The sequence below is a fragment of the Nyctereutes procyonoides genome, unplaced genomic scaffold (genome assembly GCF_905146905.1).
Source record: "Nyctereutes procyonoides isolate TBG_1078 unplaced genomic scaffold, NYPRO_anot_genome, whole genome shotgun sequence".
Taxonomy (NCBI): Eukaryota; Metazoa; Chordata; class Mammalia; order Carnivora; family Canidae; genus Nyctereutes; species Nyctereutes procyonoides.
In genome coordinates, this window is record NW_026575047.1 from 42,519,379 (window position 1) to 42,541,219 (window position 21,841).

Genomic DNA, 21,841 nt, shown 5'->3' on the forward strand with positions numbered 1-21,841 from the left:
GGTCAATGAGCAGTGACATTGTCTGGATCTTACCAAATAAACATTATTAATAACTAAAGTCCACAGTTTACATTAGAGCTCACTCTTTAGTTGTCTATTCCGTGAGTCTGAACAAAGGTTTAATGTCATGTATCCTCCATCATAGCATCATACAGAATAGTTTCACTTCCTACCATAAACGGAATGTTTATGCCCCCTGCCCAATTCATACATTGAAAGCTAATCCCCAATGTAACAGTATTTGGAGATTAGGCCTTTGGGAGGTGATTATGTCATAAGAGTGGAGCCTTTATGAATGGAATTAGTATCTTTACAAAAGAGACCCCAGAAAGCCTCCTTTCCCTGTCACCATGTGAGCATACAGCAAAAAGACAGCCATATATAAACCAGGAAGTGGGCTTTTACCAGACACTGAATCTGCTGGTGCCCTGATCTTGGGCTTCCCGGCTTCTAGAACTGTGAGAAATGAACTTCGTTGTTGGAAAGCCACCCAATCTATGGAATTTTTGTTAGAGCAGCTTGAACAAAGACACTGCCCTATAATCTCATTTTCAAAACATATGTATTTATAAACATGTAATTGCCATATGATTCAGCAATTCGACTTCTAGGTATATACAATAGATTTGAAAGTAGAAACTAAAATAGTTATTTGTACATCCATGTTCATACAAGCATTATTCACCACAATTAAAAGATGGAAACAATCCAAATGTTCATGGATGGATGGATAGATCAACAGAAAACAGAACTCTTTAAGGGTTGAATACACACACACACACACACACACACAGTGGACTATTCAACCCTTAAAAAGGAAAGAAATGCTGATACCTACTCAATGTGGATGATCTTGAAAACGTTCCACTAAATGAAATAAACCAGGCACAAAAGGACAAACATTATATGATCCCATTTATATGAACTGCCGCGAATGGCCAAATTTGTAGAGATAGAAGGTAAAAAAAGAGTTTACCAGGGGCTAGGGAGCAGTGGGGAATCAGTGTTTCTTGGGGACAGAGTTTCAGTTTGGGAAGATGAGAAAGTTCTGGAGATGGATGGTGGTGATGGCTGCACATCAATATGAATGTGCTTAATGCCACTAAGCTACATGCTTAAAAATTATTAAGATGGTAAGTTTTATGTTATCTCCACAATAAAAAAAATCACATGAAACGCATATGTATTCAGGTCTTATTTCCAAAAGATTTTAAAGAAGTATGCTACCTTAATCCTCACAGAAACCATATAAGGTGACTATGATGCTCAGTTTATGGAGACACTCCCTAACCCTACCCAGCCAGTGCATCTCGTATTGCCCAGTATGATTGACTGCCAACCAGTGCAAATCTCAGACATCTCACCACAGCAAGGTCTAGCCAGATGCTCCCCACCCAGATTATGACATGAAGCAGTAAGCACCCGCTGTTCTCTACCAGAGACTGGAGAACAGAAGACACAAGCTAGGGTGGCCATTGCAAAACAAGAAAAATTCCTCTTGTGGGTCCATGGACCACTCAGTCAGTAGTTGGAAAATCTGGTTTGGATGACCCCTTTCATCCTAACAGCTCAGAGTCCTACCCCTGTAGGGCTTAAATGCACAGTCAGCTGTTGGTATTCCTCATTGGTAGGAGAATAAAGACAATACCATGCTCCCATGTATTCACTTGGACTTTCCAGCTTCGACAAGTGGCATCAAACTGGAGGAATTAGTATCTCATTGCTATTCCTCCCTCCACCCCCAACCATATTCTCACTCTCTTCCTGCCAACCCATAATGACATTCCTGTTCCATTCCTCCTGTTCGGCCTGCCTTTCCTCCCGCCCCTCCTCACCCTCCCCACTGACACACCGGGGGAAGTTAAAAGCCAGGTCTGGCAATGCTAGAAGTCATGTATCGAAGTTGGAAATAAATGAAAACAAGCAAGCTGCAGCAACATGACAGGGCCCTATGCCCAAGGCTTGACAAGCCACCCACACCAGTTCTTTCTGCTCCTGACAATGTGTTATGATTGCATATCTGAGTCACCTACACCAAATGATAGTAATTCAGCTCAATCATGACAAAAATAAAAAATGAGCAGCCATCTGGCCACAGGCTTACTCACCTATTAGAGCCACCCGCTGACATACTGTTGGCAGTAAAGGTCATGGAAGGTGGGTGGGTAAAGAGAGGGTTGTGGGTGGAGAGATGGCACTAAATGGCTTTAGGCCACCGGTCTATGACTTGGCCTCTGTCCCATCTTTTTGAAATAATCATAGAAGTTGAAGGCAGATGGTCAGAACAGAGGTTCAGACAAAAACCTCCCTTTATTTCTTCTCTCTCTTCATTGCTGCAAATCTTTCCGTTGTGAAATAAACTTACTCTAGCTACCACTTTTCTCCAATGCACTTGGGAAAGATAAAAATAAAATAAAAGGCAATATTCATTGGCCACAACTTTGCAATGAAACCTGCACTTTCATGTATGGCTACTTAGATGATAAATTAATACATTTGGGGGAAAGTGGGCATTAATGTATCAAGATTTTTATAATTGCTCAAACCCTTTGACCCTCTTCTAAATAATTCCTCTTCTAAGTTTGTATCCTAAGGATATAATTAGAGATAAACACAAAAATTCGTGTTACAAGAATGTTTATATCAGCATTACTTATAATAGCAAAAAAAGAGGTGGGGGAAGGGAAGAGAAAAAAAGAGAGGAGGAAAAAAAATTTAAATATTCTCCAATGATATAAATGGTTAAATAAATTATGGTCATACATCCAATTTACTAGAAGACAACCGTTAAAAACCATGCCTTCAAAGAAAATTTAATGACATGGAGAAATGTTTATGATCTAACAGTATACGCAGAGTAGGCCATAAAACTTTATATACAATGTGAAATGCATTATGTTGAATCATATATAAAATTTCCTTCTTTTATAGGTCAAAACGGTTGAATGTCATCAATTTTATATGATGCGAGTCAAAAGAGAAAAAAAATACTGCAAAAGAAAAAATTTAAATTGTAAGTCGTGGTTTACTCTATCGAGTTTTCTTTTCTTTCTCTTTTTTTGTCTCTCTTAATTCCAATGTATTATAAAAGGCATTTTGCAATTAGAGGGGGAGAAAAGTGTAACTTAAAAAGAAGAAAAAGTGAAATTTCAGGAAGCCACCTTCGGCAAAGTCAACCCCAGATCTACCCAGGTGAGTCATATGCTAGAACCAGCTTCTGCTGGCTCAGGAAAGCATACTGGGTGCTTTACCCAACTGTGTTCAATGATATCACTTCAAGTTGGTAGCTTGAAATTAGCCGTGGTGGCAGTATTTACACTATGGAAATTGGCAAATGTCACAAATCAGGTCTTCCTTTCCGAATCATCTACCAGTACATCGCTGGTCCAGGGGTTTTGTTGGTCAGGTATGAAACAGGTCCAGCTCAGGATACCCCTGAATCCCCACTGTCTGATTTAATGGGCCATGCCCACACTGCAGGCTCTTGAGTTCTTGCTCCTCACACAAACTTCTGATTCAGACAGTTTCAGTGGACTTTGCCCAAAGGGACAGGTCCGTGTAATGATCTGGTCCATCAAGAGAGAGACAAACAAAGTAGTCACATTTCTCACTATAATTTAATAAATTAAAATTACTAAATGGGGGGGTGGGGTACTCCCAAGACAAGTTTGGTTCCCATGTGCTGCTGAGCCATGGACAAGTCTCTTGACAAGTATCTTACATCATATACAAAGATTAACTCAAAATTAATTAAAAAGTTGAACATAAGACCTAAAACCATAAAACAAGATAAGTGTTAAGTTCTTTGGCATAGGTCTTGGCCATGTTTTTTTTTAATCAGACTCCAAAAGCATTAGTAGTGAAAGCAAAAATATTCAAGTGGAACTACATCAGACTAAAAAGCTTCTATACATGGGCTATGCTGGATCCATGGCTCCTTGGTTGACCGCTCAGCCTCTGCTCCTTCTTTTTTTAAAAGATATTTTATTTATTAATTTGAGAGAGAGACAGAGAGATAGAGAAAGCCCAAGCAGAGGGGAGGGTCAGAGGCAAAGGGAGAAGCAGACTAACCACTGAGCAGGGAGCCCTATGCGTGGCTGGATCCCAGAACTCCAGGATCATGCCCTGAGCCAAAGGCAAACACTTAACCGGCTGAGCTACCCAGGTTCCTCCAGCCTCTGCTCTTAAAGCCACATGTCCTGCATGCTTCTCCTCAGCAACTCCACACTTGCTATTAATAATCAGTAATACTAGCAGCTATAGCACTTACTGCTTGCTTACTGTGCAGGCACCATGCTAAGTGCTTGATGTGCACTGAATCATTTCATACTCATCGGACCCTAGTGAGCTACCTTGGAGGGCACAAGGTACCTTCAAGTACCTTTCTTTTCTATGTTCAGGGACTTCCCCACCTTTTGAGAACTCTCCTCCCCAAGCTGGAGGAGCAGAACTCAGCTTTCCAGCCTCTAGTACAACTAGATCACAGGCATGTGACCCAATCTCTGCCAGTCAGAGACATCCACAAGATTTCCTTTGGGAAGTCAGCAGCCCAAGACAGCAAGTACAATATGAAAACCTATGTGGCAAGAGTGGCAAAGGGGACATCCCTATCCAGGGACAGCGATGCTGGTGATGGTATCCAGGGCCAAACTGGCAGGGTGAGCTGCAGTGTCCAGCCCAGCAGCAGTCTCAGGGGTGTCTGCTCTGGAGCAAGCCAGCAGAGTAAGGCAACCCCCACTGCAGCCTACATGCCTTCCAACCCTGACTCTCTGGTCCTCCTGAGAAATCCAGGCACTACTGAATATTCTTTACCAAACTCCTCTTAGGCTTAATGCCCTAGAATACATTCCTGTGATTTTCAAAACCTTTCAGAACCCTGACAAGTGAAACTATTGCAATGTATAAACATGCATTAATATCCCCATTTTATAAACGAGGACACAAAGGCTCAGAGGAATTGGATTATTTGCCCAAGGTCACGTACTTACCAGGATTAAAACTTGATCTCTTTGACCCCAGAACACCAGCTCTTATTTTAAAACACTGCCACAATTGACCGTGCCTCTCTACCCCCTACATCAGTCTTATTGCTTCCATTTTACTGATGCTTCTGAGCTATCTTGTCAAGGGCACACTAGTGGTTGGTGGTTAGTAGGGCCAGTGTTCAAGCCAGGGCCATCGTTTCAGCATGTTCCTCTTTCCTTCAAGAGCTGACTCCATGTTCCACGCCCACATTATCTCATCCAGCCCTCCCCAGCATAGGCTAGACCAGTCCCTCTCACTCTCTTACATGGGGTAATGGCCCTGCCCTACATCACCTCCTTCCCTGCCTCTTCCCAGCCCCAGAATGCTCCCTTTCTCCTCACTTTCCATCCATATTCTACCATCTTTTCAAGATCCACAGATTAAATATCACCTCCTCCATGAGGCCTTCCTTACTGTGCCAACCGACACAGTGACCCAATTTTCTGAACTGCCATGTTCAGAATGTGTCTGAACCACCCATTTGGGGATATCTTCCTATGCTGCCCAGAGTGCTCACTAATTCTGTATTGTCTTCCCTTCCAGAATGACAGCCGTTGGCAGGCAGAGACCTGCCTCAGGTAGCACTAATTTAGCACCAAGCCCAGTGCCAGTCATTTGGTAGGCACTCAGGAAGCAATGCTAAACAAATAACTGAACACGCTAGCAGTCAACTTGCCCTAATCAACAACATTATCTGTATGAGTAATTATCTTAATGCTGTTTGTTCATCTCTGCCCCATTTCATTAGTAATGCAGATATACAAGATGGATATTGGTGGGACTTTTGTTTCTCTACTCAGTGTAGCAGTCCTGTGGGAACCCGGTTACTGTGCACACAGACTAGACAAGCCCCATCCATATCTCCAAACAAGGGGATTCTAGATCCTCAGCCCTGCTTGTGGTGCCATCAGGTCAGGCTGTATCAGGGTGCTCTGAACCAGCTCCACAGCCCATCTGCACACATCTCCTCTCCCCTCACCAACACACAGTGGAGAACAATCCTGCTTCCTTCTCTTCCCCAAAGACACTGCAAAGTCACTGGCTTATGCTGTGATATCTGTTCCACCCCTAGCTCTCCCAGATTCTTTATTAATTATCCATTGTGTTGTTCCATCCTCCCTCATACTAATCCCTCCCCCTACACATACATACATATCTGTCAAAATCTCTACCTGTACCAAAGAAAATGATGCCATGATTTTCTTCTCCAATGTACCTGCGGTGGACACCACTGTTTGTCTGAACTCTTGTCCATAATTCTCTCCTCCTTGTGTGCCTTTGAACTGCAGCTGGCCATTTTGGATATAGTGGTAAGTGTGCTGAGAAAGGCTTCTTTTCCGGGTTTAAAAAGAAAGAAGGAGGAGGAGGAGAAAAGCTTCTTGAAAAGAAGGTCTTTTAACCCCTTTGCTCTTCCCACTTCCTTCTTACTGCCTAGGAAGCAGACTTGATGCCTTGAAGATGAAGCAGCCATTTTGTACCCATTAGGCAGCCAGCATAATACTAAGGCTTTCACACTAAGGCTGGTGAAATGGAAAAACTAGAAAGACCTTGAGGCCCTGCTGAGTCACTGCACCTGCCCTAGACTACCTACCCAAGACTTCTCATGGCATAAGATGATTCCAGGTTGTCCATTTTAGTCACAGCCATGGGGCTTGCTGGGTTTGGGAGCTAACCACACCCCTAATAACACAACACCTTTTCAGATGCCCCCCACCCTGACTCCAAATGAGAAAGTGGCAAAGTATTGTCACTTGTGTTTCTCCCTTGTGATTTATCCTATCATAAGGATATGAAAGGTACTGATTTGTGCACTTTCATATCCCACTTTGTAACAGCTTCAGGTGTTCTGGGGACAGAACCTGTCTTCCTCATCTTGGTCCCCCTCAGCACATTGCCAAGTACGTTGCCAAAGTGAGAACTCTCTACCTATCTGCTGATTTAGGATAAAGTGTGTTTCTTTCTGGCTCAGTCCTTTGGCCAACATCTCACAATCACAGGGAAGAACCTACCAGTCCTTCCACCTCTGCGTAAAGAAGGAAGTTGTGTCTTTCAAGCAATCATCTGAATATCACGTATATTTTTCTCTGCTGCAAAGCACTTATTTACATATTAAAGTGGTTATTAGAGGAGAGAATTCACTGATGCAAATTTGACATTCGGATGTCAGCTACGCCGTGAATAAGGTCAACTGTGATGAGGACACATGTTAGTCTCCAATTAGAATCTCCTAATGTCTGAATAATGCTAATGTGAGGCATCTGCCAGCCCCAACTAGGCTCATAAACAAAGATGCTGACAAGAGCCAACCTAGTCCACAGTTTCTCCCACTGCCATTTCACACTCTCCACTCCCAGGAAATGAGCCGTCTCCATCTGGGAAGAGTTCCGGTCGGTTAGTGGACACAATGGCCAAGTCCTAGCAACATGAAATCCCCCAGCTCTGTGGACCTCTGTAGCTAACAGCTGCTTGGAGGGATCTTGCTGCTCACATCACCTCTCCCCGTGGAACGTGGACTTGTACAAAGCCTCCACGTAATGCAGAGCATATTTTCTGGGAAAATCCATTTTATTCAATGATTTGGTTAGGAAAAAAAGACATCTTCTGGGGCTTCTGGGTGGCTCCATTAGTTAAGCATCCCACTCTTGGTTTCAGCTTAGGTCATGATCCTAGGGTTACGAGATCCAGCCCTGTGTCAGGCTCTGCACTCAGTGGGGAGTCTGTTTGAGATTCTTCTTCTTCCTTTGCCCTTCCCCCCCAAAATGAAGAAATAAATCTTTAAACAACAACAAAAAAATTATATGTTTTTTACCTGATGATAAAGTATTATTTGATGTTAGATATGAATATAAATGCAAACTCACACAGTGTTCAAATAAAACATAACAATTTTAAAAATAAATAAAAAACATAAAAATGCTCACAGAAATTTCATGCTTGCGGCGAACTCCATTGGGTTCATCCAAGGTGGTGGCACCTTTGATGGGAATGTCTGAGAAACACTGATTTAGGGGAAATTCATTCCAAAGCCAGAGCCACCATCTTTCTGCTGCAGCCTGGAAGAATTATAGACACATCAGAGTGGGAAGAAAGACTCTTTCTAGAGGTAATGCCAGCCTCACTCCTAGGAAAGCCCTCTTGCCCCTCCCCATGAATTATGGTTCCTTCTTTATCAAAACTGGCAGGTACCCCAGAGTCAATATAATTCCCTGTTGTGCCATGTCCCCCAGGAGTAATCTTGGTCTCTTCCTCATGGCAGATCTTGACTTTAATTCCCATTAATTAAACTCTAGATCCCTTCCCTCCTGGTTTGGACAACCAGGTCAAACTTGGGTGCCCTCTCTGAAGGATGGTTTTCCATACTTAAATTCTGGCCAGGGCACCATGGAGGAGCAGTATATTGTCCCATCACACATGTTCTGTCGTGTAGGACCATACAGGCTTGGCCTTCCCTTTGCCCTGCCTCTTCCATCAAGAGAAGGGAATTGTGCATGGCCCATGAAAATGTCTAAAAAAGGGAAAATGGCCCTTCCATTCAAGATTCATAAGATATTTTTAAACCACTGGTAGCAATTACCCCCATGCCAAAATTACATAAAGCTCATTCTCACAAGCTTAATTCCCCTGCCAAAACTGCACTTTAGCAAATCAAGTGTAAACTCTTTAACCTGACATTTGAGGCTCAGGCTCACAGAGAAGTAGAGGTGGCCCCTTATTCCAGATGTACCTTTCAATCTCTGCCACTAGCATATCCATCGTATAGTCTGGTCAGATTGGATCTTCCTGATGAATTCTTTTTCCCTGTGTCTCGGTCTCTGTCTCTCTGTCTTTGTCCATTCTTAAATGCCCTTCATATCCAATTCTAGGACCTGAAATTTATTTTTTTCCCTCAACTGACATCTCATCATTGAGAATCCCATGAGCTAGGACTATCCTACCTATGGTGTATGTGAGGCTGCCATTCTACCAGGAGGTAGTGAGAGAAAATATCCAGAGATGATAGAGGAGACAGAATGAAAATAAAATAGGGTCTAAACAGAAGAGTGTAACAAAGAAACTCAGGTATCCCACAAAGGCCTCTCTGAAAAGGAGCTTTAAGCTGAGACCTACAAGAAGGAAAAGCAAGGGAAGGGAACACAGGGTACAAAGGCTTAAGATACAGACAAGTTCAGGGGTCTGAGAAACTGTAGGGAGGTGAGGGTATCTGGGAGCACATGAGATTTGAGAGGGACCCAGCCAGATAGGACCTTGCAGGCAAGGGAGAAGAATTTCACTTCTATTTGGAGTGTGAAGCAACATCATTAAAAAGTTTTTAGGAGAGAAGTGACATGACCCTGGGTGAGAATCCCACTTCAGCTCCTTGCAAGTGATGTTTTCTTGGGCAAGTACTTGATCTCACAAGGCCTTGAATTTAGGACCTTGTACAGTGTATAAGAGTAAGAGCCTGATCTCTAGACCAACAAGCATATTTCAGGTATCATTATAGTCAGAGCTCCTGGATTCTAATTAGAGACAAAGGATTGCTCCTGCCTCTGGCATCTCTCAGCAACATCTCATACATCTCATAGTCTTTCTACTTATTTATCCATCTATCATCATCATCATCAATCATCACTTTCTTTCTGCATGTTTTTAATCTTCCCCTAGTAATCAGTGACTACCTTGAGAGTAAAGATCACATATTACTCATCTCAGAGTCTCATACAAAAATTTCAGTGTACTTCACTAGGCAAAAATTCAGCATTTATTAAATGAATATATGGAATTAAGAGAAGGAAGGAAAGAAGGGAGGGTGGGAGAAAGGGAGGAAGGAAGCTAACAGTGGTACCTGGCATTCTTCATGTTTGCATAGGGGAAAAGAAACATGCACATTGACACATCCCTTGTGAGCTTGGAGGTTATTTTCTTCAAAAGGAAAGATGATGAAAGGACAGTTTGCAAAGCCCTTCAGGGAACAAGCTTAGGAGATGATGATGACCAGTGTCATGATTTCAAAATAAACAGCCAAAAAGAAGAGCGGGGATTCCAGCTTTCATATCTACTCTGAGGTGTGGCCCAACGAGGGCATCTTCAGAGCAGCGTGCAGTTGTCAGACTCTGCCAAAACCCCATTCCCTCCCAAACAGCAGAAATCACTAAACCCCAGACCATCCTGAGTCAGCCCAGCTGGGACAGAGGATACAGAAGCCCTCTCAGCCCACCAGATATGCGATCTAGAAATGGCCTTGTCATTATCAAAAAAAAAAAAAAAAAAAAAGGAGGGGTGCCTGGATGGCTCAGTCAGATAAACATTCAACTTTTGATTTTGGCTCAGGTCATGATCTCAAGGTCATAAGATCAAGCCCAGCATTGGGCTCCATGCTCATTGCTGAGTCTCCTTGAGATTCTTTTCCCTCTCTCTCCCTCTACCTCTGCTCCTCCTCTCCCTCTTGTGCTCTCATAAATAAATAAATAAATAAATAAATAAATAAATAAATAAACAAACAAAATCTTTTTTTAAGAAAAAGAAACAAACACTAATAATAAGCCAATACCGTGTACTAAGTCCTTGCTATATACTTATAACTGTACCAACACTTTGATTTATTTTTGTATTTTATTTATTCAAGATTTTTATCCTTACCACAATTCTTGGAGAGTGTCAGCACTTGTCCAATAATGTACAGCCGATGAGTAGAGCAGCTGGGGGTCAAACAGAGGTCTGTCTGACTCCCAAAGCCCTGCCCCAAACTGGCATGAACTTTGGCACCTACTCTGCCAGCCCAACTAGTCTTTTCCATCCCTGCCTTTTTACCCTTTCTACCCCATCCCTGTGCCTGGGCTTGTTCCCATTTCCTGACTAGCTTCTCCATAAATCAACAGCTGGGTCATACCTTGGAGGCTTGAAAACTGATCATTCCTGCCTAGCCCTTGAAAATCCCTCTTCCTGAGGCTGGACCCTGTTCTTGGGCCTTGACTTTAGGAGTAAAGCCTGAGGATGACACTGTATCTCGCAGTGATATTCATCTCTGAGTCAGTCTTCAGCAGACTGGGGGATGATAGGTCGGTTTCCCTGGCCCCACTCAGCTCTACAGGACTTTCTTCCCTTCTGTCACCATCCCGACCCTAAGATTCACACAAGCCTCAGACCTTCTTGAACCAAAACTGAGTCTCCCCTGAGGGCATTGCAGAAGTATGGAGCCACCAGCCCCATCTGTAGTACAGGTGGTTGTGCAATGCTGCCCATGTGCGTCTTGGACTATTGTAAATTGAATTTTAGGCTGTCCTAGTTCTCTGGTCTTATGCATCAATTTTTTAGATGGCCAGATGTTAAGACAGATAGAAATATGAATAAAACATCATCCTGACTATCAAGAACTTGCAAACATGTCAGGGAAACATGGAAAGTCAAATAACAACAAATGGCTTAGCAAACCAATCAATAGAGAAATTGAAAATGTATGAGAAAATAGTCCTCAGGCTGAATTCTTCTGTCTCTTAGCCAGTAAGATTTTCTTTATCCTTGAAGTTTAGCAGGATTTTCCCAGATTATGCATGAGTCTGTCTCAATTCCACAAAATCTCGTCTGGAGCTCGGCATAATCTCCCAATTTGAAGATTCAAAGAATTTGCTTCCACTTAAGAAATGTTTTCTCTTTCTGTTATTTGTTTCATTGCTAATTCGCCTCCTCCTGTTCCTCTTTCGCTTTGTGAAACTGACATTGGACTCCTAGATCCATCCTTCTAGATGCTTATCTCATCCCATGAGAATTCCTTCTTTGAATTTTTGCTCTGTTCCACTTATTTCTTCCTCTTTGTCTCCCTGGCCACTAATTCAGGTCGACATCTTCCTGTTCCATTTATCTATTGAATTTCTTAGCTGGCAAATTATACTTTTTTGGTACCAGAAAGTATTTTTCTCTTATACCTACTAAATCTCTTTTCATAGAATAGTTGGTTGAGTAGCATCTCTCCAGAATTTATGGCCACCCAGAACCTTGGAATGTGACCTGGTTTGAAAATAGAGTCTTTGCAGATATAATTAATTTAGATGAGGTCATACTGGATTAGGACGGGCCCTAATCCAAGGATTGCTGTCCTCATTTAAAAAAAAAAAAGGAAGGAAGGAAGGAAGGACACATAGAGAAGAAAGCCAGCCCTGTGGCAATGAAGGAAGATACTGGAATTACACATCCACAAGCCAAGAAACACCAGAGAGTGCCAGGAGCCACCAGAAGCTGAAGACACAGAAATGGATTCTCCGCTAGATTCTTCAGGGAGAGCATGGCCCTGCTGGCATCTTGCTTTTGAACCTCTGGCCTCCAGAACTATGAGAGAATAAATTTCTGTTGTTTTAAGCCACCAACTTTTTGGTGATTTGTTACTTCGGCCACTGAAAACTAATACACATGTTCGTAAGGTTTGCTGACATTTTTTCCAGCCTGTGTATTTCAGTTCTGGATGTTTTACAAATTCCATCTTGGCACACACTTTTGTCTTCCCCTACTCTGCTCACAGGGGCTGACTCAGAGCTGCCATAGTACCCTGAGAGTGATGAAGACATGGCCCACCCTCTGATGTGCACAGCTGGGCAGGCAGGTATCTAACAAGGCAGACAGAGGCCAGCACTCACTCAGCCTCAAGGGCAGAGAAGCCTCAATTCCTGTGACTTTACCATGAGCGGGAAACCCAGACAGTCCCCCACACAGGCAGGAGTCATCCCAATTCCCAAGGCCCCAGACTCTGCAGACCAGCTTCCCTCCAAAATCACCACACTCACGTGTTTTTCACTCCAGGGTCCTCACCTGTCATTCCCAGTCAATCTACCAAGGGAAAAAAAAAATGCTATAAAGAAAAACCTCCTCAAGAGAGCCTGGAGTTCCTCCCCCAGAACTTCCTGGGTGTGGAGGAGGGGTGTCTCAAAGAGGTCAGAAGAGCCATCCATCCCCATCCATCTCCCCACACATCCCTTGGAGGTCTTCATCAGAGTCATGCTTCCTACAGGTGGGGGAAATCCAGCCTGAAAGAAGAAAAAAGAAACTTTTCTAATGCACTTATTCTGATTTTATAGGATTAAGTGTTAGAAATTTCTGGGGTGAGGCACCTGGGTGGCTCAGTTGGTTAAGAGTCTGCCTTCAGGGCAGCCTCGGTGGCCCAGCGGTTTAGCACCACCTTCGGCCTGGGTTGTGATCCTGGAGACCCGGGATTGAGTCCTGCATCGGGGTCCCTGCATGGAGCCTGCTTCTCCTTCTGCCTGTGTCTCTGCCTCTCTCTCTCTCTCTCTCTCTCTCTCTCTCTCTCTCTCTCTCTCTTTTTCATCAATAAATAAAATCTTTAAAAAAAAAAAAAAGTCTGCCTTCGACTCAGGTCCTTGGGATGGAGTTCTGCATAAGGCTCCTTGCTCAGCAAGGTGTCTGCTTCTCCCTCTGCCCCTCCCCACTGTTTGTCTGCTTGTTTGCTTGCTCTCTCTCTCACACACACACAAATAAATAAAATCTTCTAAAAAAAGAAATTTCTGGGGCATATTCATGTTTATCTGGGAAAACATGGAGCCAACATAAGCCTTCACACCTGCCCCAGGAAGGTGACTATGAAAAGATCAGCAGTCTATGCCCTATAAAGCCCTCTAGTTCTCCTGATTTATATTCCCCCTTTATAATTCTCTAAAGTCCATCTTTCAAGATCTAAGCTACTAGAATGGGCTGTGGGAAACCAAACGGAGCTTTCTCCATACTAGGGCCATGAGTGAAAGGAGATTTGAGGCATCTCGGGATCCAGGAAGTGCCAGGAAGTAGGTTACAGCTTTCCTTTGGGGAACCCAGGGCAGCATGGCTGTCCACCCCTGCTAAAGATTCTACTTTAAAAACCTTTGAAAAGTCTTGGGTTTGACTTCTTCAACTGGAAGCAGCATTCCCTTGCTCTCTCCATCTCTTTTTCAAGAAATAAGCATAGAACCATCCCAGTTCATAAGACCTCTTGTTTTCTGAGATGAGGTTCACATAACATAAAATTAACCATTTTAAAGTGAACATTTCAAGGGCCTCTAGTGTATTCACAATGTTGTGCAACCACCACTTCCATCCAGTTCCAAAATATTCTCATCACCTCAAAAGGAAACCCTGTATGTACCCATTAAGCTGGTTCTCCCCTTCCTCCCAGCCCCCCACAACTATCGACCTGTGTTCTGACTCTGGATTTGCCAGTTCTAGACATTTCACATAAATGGAATCATACAAAATGTGACATTTTATGTATGGCCTCTTTGACTTAGCATAATGTTTTTTTTTTGTATTATGTTTTTTGAGTTTTGTCTACATTGTAGCAATTATTAGAACTTTGTTCCTTTTATGGCTGAATAATAGTCCATCGGCTATACCACATTTTTTTAATAAATTAATTTTTATTGGTGTTCAATTTGCCAACATACAGAATAACACCCAGTGCTCATCCTGTCAAGTGTCCCCCTCAGTGCCCGTCACCCATTCACCCCCACCCCCCGCCCTCCTCCCCTTCCACCACCCCTAGTTCATTTCCCAGAGTTAGGAGTCTTTATGTTCTGTCTCCCTTTCTGATATTTCCCAGACATTTCTTCTCCCTTCCCTTATATTCCCTTTCACTATTATTCATATTCCCCAAATGAATGAGAACATACACTGTTTGTCCTTCTCCGATTGACTTACTTCACTCAGCATAACACCCTCCAGTTCCATCCACGTTGAAGCAAATGGTGGGTATTTGTCGTTTCTAATGGCTGAGTAATATTCCATTGTATACATAAACCACATCTTCTTTATCCATTCATCTTTCGATGGACACCGAGGCTCCTTCCACAGTTTGGCTATTGTGGACATGGCTGCTAGAAACATTGGGGTGCAGGTGTCCCGGCATTTCATTGCATCTGAATCTTTGGGGTAAATCTCCAACAGTGCAATTGCTGGGTCGTAGGGCAGGTCTATTTTTAACTCTTTGAGGAACCTCCACACAGTTTTCCAGAGTGGCTGCACCAGTTCACATTCCACCAACAGTGTAAGAGTGTTCCCTTTTCTCCGCATCCTCTCCAACATTTGTTGTTTCCTGCCTTGTTAATTTTCCCCATTCTCACTGGTGTGAGGTTATACCACATTTTGTTTAGCCATCCATTAGTTGATGAGCATTTGATCTGTTTTTGATTTTTGACTGTTGTGAATAATGCCACTACTAACATAGGTGTACATGTATTTGTTTAAGTATAAGATTTTGGGTTTTTTAGGTATATATTCAGGAATGCAATTGTGACACTTTCCATTTTAAAACCCAGAAAGTAAAATAAATAAATAAATAAATAAATAAATAAATAATAAATAATAAATAAAATAAAATAAAAAAATAAAACCCAGAAAGTCTCAGGCAAACTAGGATGAGCCTGTCACCTACCTTCAATGTGTCAAGCATTAGGACGTCCATGAGGTGCTCAGATACAAAGAAACAAAAGAGGTGCATCTGAATGGAGACAAATAGATTATTCTGATCACTTAAGGAAGATGGAGAAGAAGCATCTGACCTAGGCAGGGGGAGGTAGAGGTGGGAGGGGACCTGGTCAAGAAAATCCTTAGTGAAAGGACCAGAGTCCCACCCTCAGGGGCTTACAGGTGGATTGGGGAGGCACTTAGACAATTAACTTAATAAATGCAAAATTAGAGAAAAGCACTTGGTTCTAAAGGAACACAGGAGTGGAGGTGGGGAGCACTAGAGGGTCAGGAAGTTTTATAGACCATAAGACACCAAGGCTGACTTTTGAAGGACAAATAGAAGACACCCTGATGTAGAGCAGAGGAGGAAATTGTAGGCAGAGTGAATGACGTTGCTTGCCCAGAGACACAGAGCTGGATGGTAAAAGTCCTCCCTTATGTGTTTCAGGGTAATGAATGTCCCAGTCCAGTGGATTTAAACAAAAGACCTTGCAGCTGCAATATGATACCAGAAACCACTACTTCACCCACAAATTACAAAATGCCATCAAAACACAAAGTTTCTTTGGTAAGGAATCATGAAAATGTACTAATAAGGAGATGCGATGTAAAGCTGGGTTGTACCTGATTCGGTCAGGTTCCAAAAGGACCATTGGCCTGAGCCAAGATATAATTTTCTACTGGCAAAATTTCATCTGAAAAGATTTTGTCTAGTCTCTAAACTAAGATAGCCCACTGGCTTCTAAGGTGGAGCCCTGTGAGGATCATGAAGGAGTCACCAGCTACAGTAATAAATATGGCTCTTGATGTGCATGCATTGCTGTGACTTGCTGGTCACAGGAAAGTCCTGAGTGGAACTGTGGCATCTCCAAAGAAAACGTCTTGGGGCTCTCAGTACATAATCATTTTTGAGAGTCTAACACAGCACAATAAAACTTAGAGAAGAACCTCCGTGAACACCACAGCCAGGAATATTACTTATTCAAGTGTGCCCGAGAGTAAACTGCTCATGGCTCTAAGGAGGCCAGTCAGAGGAGGCAACTCCTCTCTTTCAACTTACTAAAGAGACGTGACACTGAGTGCTGGGAGGGGCATGGTGGAGGAGTCATACACTGGGCCCTTTGCAACATCAAAGAGCAGAATCTTGTTTCCCTCCAAACCGGGAAACCACATTATCTCCTCCTAACGAGACTCCCCTTCCCACCTCTAGCCCTGAGTTCAAACTTTCCCTCAGGGTCAGCCTTCTCCTTCACCACTCTCATCAGAAGACAACTTCATGCAAAATCCCCCTCCTTGATCTAATGCAGGATAAGTTTCAAGAAGCTTCACTGGGAAGAATCCTCCACCTTTTCCTCACTTCATCCAGGTCATGCTTCAACTACCCCACATCCTCATGACGTTCCCATGCTCCCCATTGTGTCACCCCAAAATTCTTATACTGAAACCCTTATCCTCAGCATGATGGTATGAGGAGGTAGGGTCTTTGGAATAAAGTCATGAATGTGGAGCCCCCTGAACAGAATTAGTGCCCTTCTAAGAGTCACGAGAGCACCTGCTTCCCAGTTCTGCTCTCTGTCATGTAAAGGTATAACAGGGAGTCAGCAGTCTACAATTCAGAAGAGAGCCTTCACCAGAACCCAACCATGCTGGCATCCTGGTCTTAAACTTCCAGCCTCCAGAACCATGAGAAATAAATTCCTGCTGTTTATAAGCCCCCCAGTCTATCCTATTTTTGTTATAGCAGCCCAAGCTGACAAAGATAGCCCTGCTGTCCATATCCAACCTATTTGAGGGATGAGGGGCTCACTAACTTCCAAAGAAGTTCCTAATTCCTATCCTCAAAATATCCCTTAAAACAAAGGTTAGAAATACAAATGTAGGGCGCCTGGGTGGCTTAGTCAGTTAAGCATTCAACTCTTGGTTTCAGCTCAGGTCATGATCTCAGACTCATGAGATCAAACTGCATCAGGCTCCCCACTGGACATGGAACATACTTAAGGTTCTCTCTCACGCTCTCCTCTGTCTCTCCCCCTTTCCCTGTCCCCTCTCTCTATAAAAAAGTAAAAGTAACAATAAAGGGGTTTGGTGGGGACTTAAGAAAGTAGAAGCCACCTAACAAAATTGTTTCCATTTATCTTCAGACAGAGGGATATAAACCCAAATTGCCAGCCCTTTTAATTTTTCAAAGGAAGCTGGAAATCCAGATCTTAGTGGGAAATTCCTAGCATACAAAACACTATTCAAGCCAAACAAAATAAATCTAAGGTCAGACTTTACCTCTGACCCATCTGTTTAGCATCAAACTTTTTTATGTCACCATCATCAAAAAGTTCAACTGGAGAATGATTTTAGAGAACACTGAGGTCTTAAATTCATCATTAAAGACCCTGGTCACTGCTGCAAAGATAGGAACACTCTCAAGAGGAAAGGCCATTTTGAGCTAATGGGAAGGAGAAACATTGGAGCAGTATCAGGTATGATCCCTGTTTCTGATGTCTCACATACCTCCATGTCAGATGATTGCTATGATAACTTTTGATCCCAAAATACACATGTTGCTTTCTCAGTCAAAAATATTTGGAATTTGGTAAGGCTACTAGGTAAGTCAGAATATTTGGGACAAATATTCCAAAAATATTTGGAATTTGGTAAGGCTACTAGGTAAGTCAGCCTTATATAGTATGAGAAAGTGCTATTGGGTTGTATCTGCTACACTTTGATTGGCTCTCACTCTGCTACAAAAGAATTACTTATGGTCTTCACAGATCAAGATAATCGCTCCCTACGCCTATGTTCATAAAGTTGAAATTCCAACGTGTTCCAATCCAGATAATTATCTGAGCACCCAGACAAGTGACTGAATTTTTCCTTACTCTACCATTTATAAGCTGTATGATCTTAAAGAAGTTTTAAATTCTCTGTGTCTTAGTTTCACTGTCATATCTCTATAAAATTGTCACAAGCATTGAAAAAGCTAAAGTAGGGGCACCTGGGTGGCTCGGTGGTTGAGCATCTCCCTTTGGCTCAGGGCAGGATCCCGGGGTCCTAGGATTGAGCCCTGCATCAGGCTCTCTGCAAGGAACCTGCTTCTCCCTCTGCCTATGTCTCTGCCTCTCTATGTATGTCTCCCATGAATAAATATATAAACTCTTAAATAAATAAAAAAAAAATTTTAAATCCAAAAAAAATTAAAAAGCTAAAGTATTTTTAAGGCTTAGTACAGAGCCTTTCTCATTAAAAAAAAAAAGTGCTATGGAAGGGTTGGCTGGTGGTTTTGGTTTTGTTGTTGTCATCACTACTACTATTTGAAAGCAAATACATGAAGGCTTTAATCACCACGATGATGAACTGACATTCTGAAATATACATTTCTGTGCAGTTCAGAAAGTATATCAATGATAAAATCATCAGTGCGAATGGAAACATACAGTTCTACCTTGTGTTGGCTATAATTGCATCATAGATCTGTTAGAATCACCCTGAATATTCCATCAAAGCCATCCTACACTCATTTAACAGGTGCCCACAGTCTGCCCAGACCAGCAGAGACCCTTTATAAAAGAATAAAAATCAGGAGATGAAACAATGATGAAATGCCACTGTATTCCCATCCTACTGGCAAAAATTAGAAAGGTGGATAACACCTAGTGCTGGCAAAGATGTGGTGACTGAGTGAGCCTCATGCACAGATGATGAGATCAGCCATTCTGGAAAACAGACAAGGAGACTTTCCTACATCTCTGAACAAGCATGACCCACAGACTAAATGCCACCTTAAACTGTGTGTCCTTGGGCAACACACCCTGTTCCCAGCTCTGCTGAGTATGTCCCTACCCTATAACCCAGTAATCCCATTCCTGGGTCTATATCTCAGAGAAAGAATCACACAGACCCTAAGGGACATATCCCATCTTTACGATTCTCACAGATCTTTGTCCGTCAGGACAAAGAAGCTCCTCATGGCACTGCAGAAGCAAGGAGCTAGAAGCAAAGTCTGTGTCTATCACCAGGGCATTCAATACAGGAAATATAGCAAATGTGTATTAAGAAGTTGCCTATAGCATTTAGAAACACCCAATTAGATGTATATATATAGCAGTGTGGATAGAGTTTACAAACAGTGTTTTATGAGGACAAAATGTAAGAAAGAAAATTAGACATTTTAGCATAATACTGTTTTATGTGAATCAGCAATATTAACAAAATTATGTAAATTAACAAGTACCACTAATGCATGTTTAAGCATATTTCAAACACATAAACGTGAGCACCTATGGGAGATGATAGTTGGGAAAAGGGGTAAGGGGGAGAAAGTAAAGGAATATAAGCAAAGGGCATTGGAAGGGTCAAAGGTAATAATGGGCTGCTAACTGGGGAATAGGATTAACTCAAGCCTCTGCACCTGAGAACCATCAACAATCCCCTAGACCAGGCACAAGATTCTCTGTCTCTCTGTCTCTCTCATGAATAAATAAAAAAATAAAATAAAATCTTTAGAACAGAGAGAACACAAGTCAGGAGAATATCTCAGAGTATCCTTGAAGATCCGTCAAGTGTCTTTAAGGATCAAGTAGAATTTGCACCATTAAATGATCAGATAAATAACCATAATGCTAAGAATAATAATAATCATAATACTTTTTGAGCCCCTACTTGACAACACCAAGCACTATAAACACTTTGTGTTTGTTAAGCCTCCAACCAACATTACAAAGGGAAAAATTGTTACTCCTATTTTTCAGAGGAGAAAACTGAGGCTCAGAGAAATGAATAGGGAACTTTCTGTAAGTCCCACAGCTAGCATGCAGCTGAGGCAAGATGTGCGCTTTTAAATCTCTGCCACCAAAGCCAGGCCTTCTGTTACACACATATGTGTACAGCACTGAGGCCAGATGGACAGCCCATGAATCAAAACCCAAAAGCTAAGTTTCAGGGTCAGTGGACAGAGAATTGGACTGGTGGCAGAGGGGGGAAGGGCCCTGACGTGATCTTCTAAAACGATGTCTCCAAATTTCTCTGCTCATATACCTTTCTCAGCTTTCAAAATTTGAGTATGCCACCCCAATGTATCATTTCTTTGTTTATTTTCTGCATGTCTGAATTTATTAACATGTTACAAACTTTGTAAAGCAAATACGAAAAGTAAAAATTTTAAAGAGATAAGATAAAACTCTAATTCAACGTTCTATTATTTTCTTCTTGCGCTCCTATGGAAAGCCTTGCAAACACTGCTCCAGGTGCCTCCAACCCAGATCCTGCTTTCTGAGACTTGCCATATTCTCTTCCTTCAAAAGCTGGGGGAGATCTCTGATATGCCAATAAACTATGCCAGTGGAAATCAGGAGCTGGGACTTCGGAAGTCGGTTTCTCTGTCCTTCTCTGTCTGGTCCTGCCCTTCCCCTCTGTGAGGCCCCCTCTTCAGCTAAGTTCCACCTCTGCCCCGCAAAGGTCCCACACTGTTCCTGAGGCCAGGGGACAGAGGCATGCTGGCAGAAATCAGACTACATCCTCCCGTTGCCGCGGAAACATGGAAGTCAGGGATTGTTTTCTTCCACTGGCAACGCTGTAAACAGTAACAAAACAGCCTTGCCAGTACCAAGGCCAGTCTATAAAGGGCACAGCCTCCCCTTGATGGACAGGCGGTAGGAATGGGGGCCCATTCGTTCCTCTCATATCATATTAGCAATGCCTGGATTAAGTTTGATAATCCTGACGCCATCCCATAGCAGGTGGATTTGTTTATTGGGAGCCCTGTCCTGACCACAGGGGAATTTGAAAGAGTAGCTTCCCACTATTCCAGAGCCCACATGAAGTATGCCGGCCATGAGGCCGAGGAGCCACCAAATGGCCAGAATGGGACCTTGGTTTCCAATCTCTTCTTCCACACATGAGTCATGGAGGAAGGATGGGCACGATTGTAAGGAAGGCCTTGACCTCAGAGCCCAGTGAAACTTCGTGGGCAGGAATCATCCAGTGACAGAGTTGAGTGAGCTTGGGATTTACATTCAACCAGTCTTGGGTTGGATTTCTGGCTTTGCCAGTTGCTAGTTGTATTTGTTTGCTGGGCCTACCCTAACAAAATGCGATGGACTAGGTAGCTTAAATGACAGATATTCATTCTCTCCCAGTTCTGGAGGCTGGAGTGCTGAAATCAAGGTGTTGGCAGGGCTGTGCTTCCTCCAGAGACTCGAGGGAAGGATCCTCCCATGCCTTCTCCATGCTGCTGGTAGCCTCAGGAGCCCCTTGGTAGGGGGGCAGCCTAACTCCAATCTCTTCACTTCATGTGGCTGCCTTCCCTCTGTGTCTGTGTCTCTGTCCAAGTCTGTCTCTTCTCAAAGGGGCATCCTTCCTACTGGATTTATGGCCTACTTCACTCCAGTATGACCTCACCTTA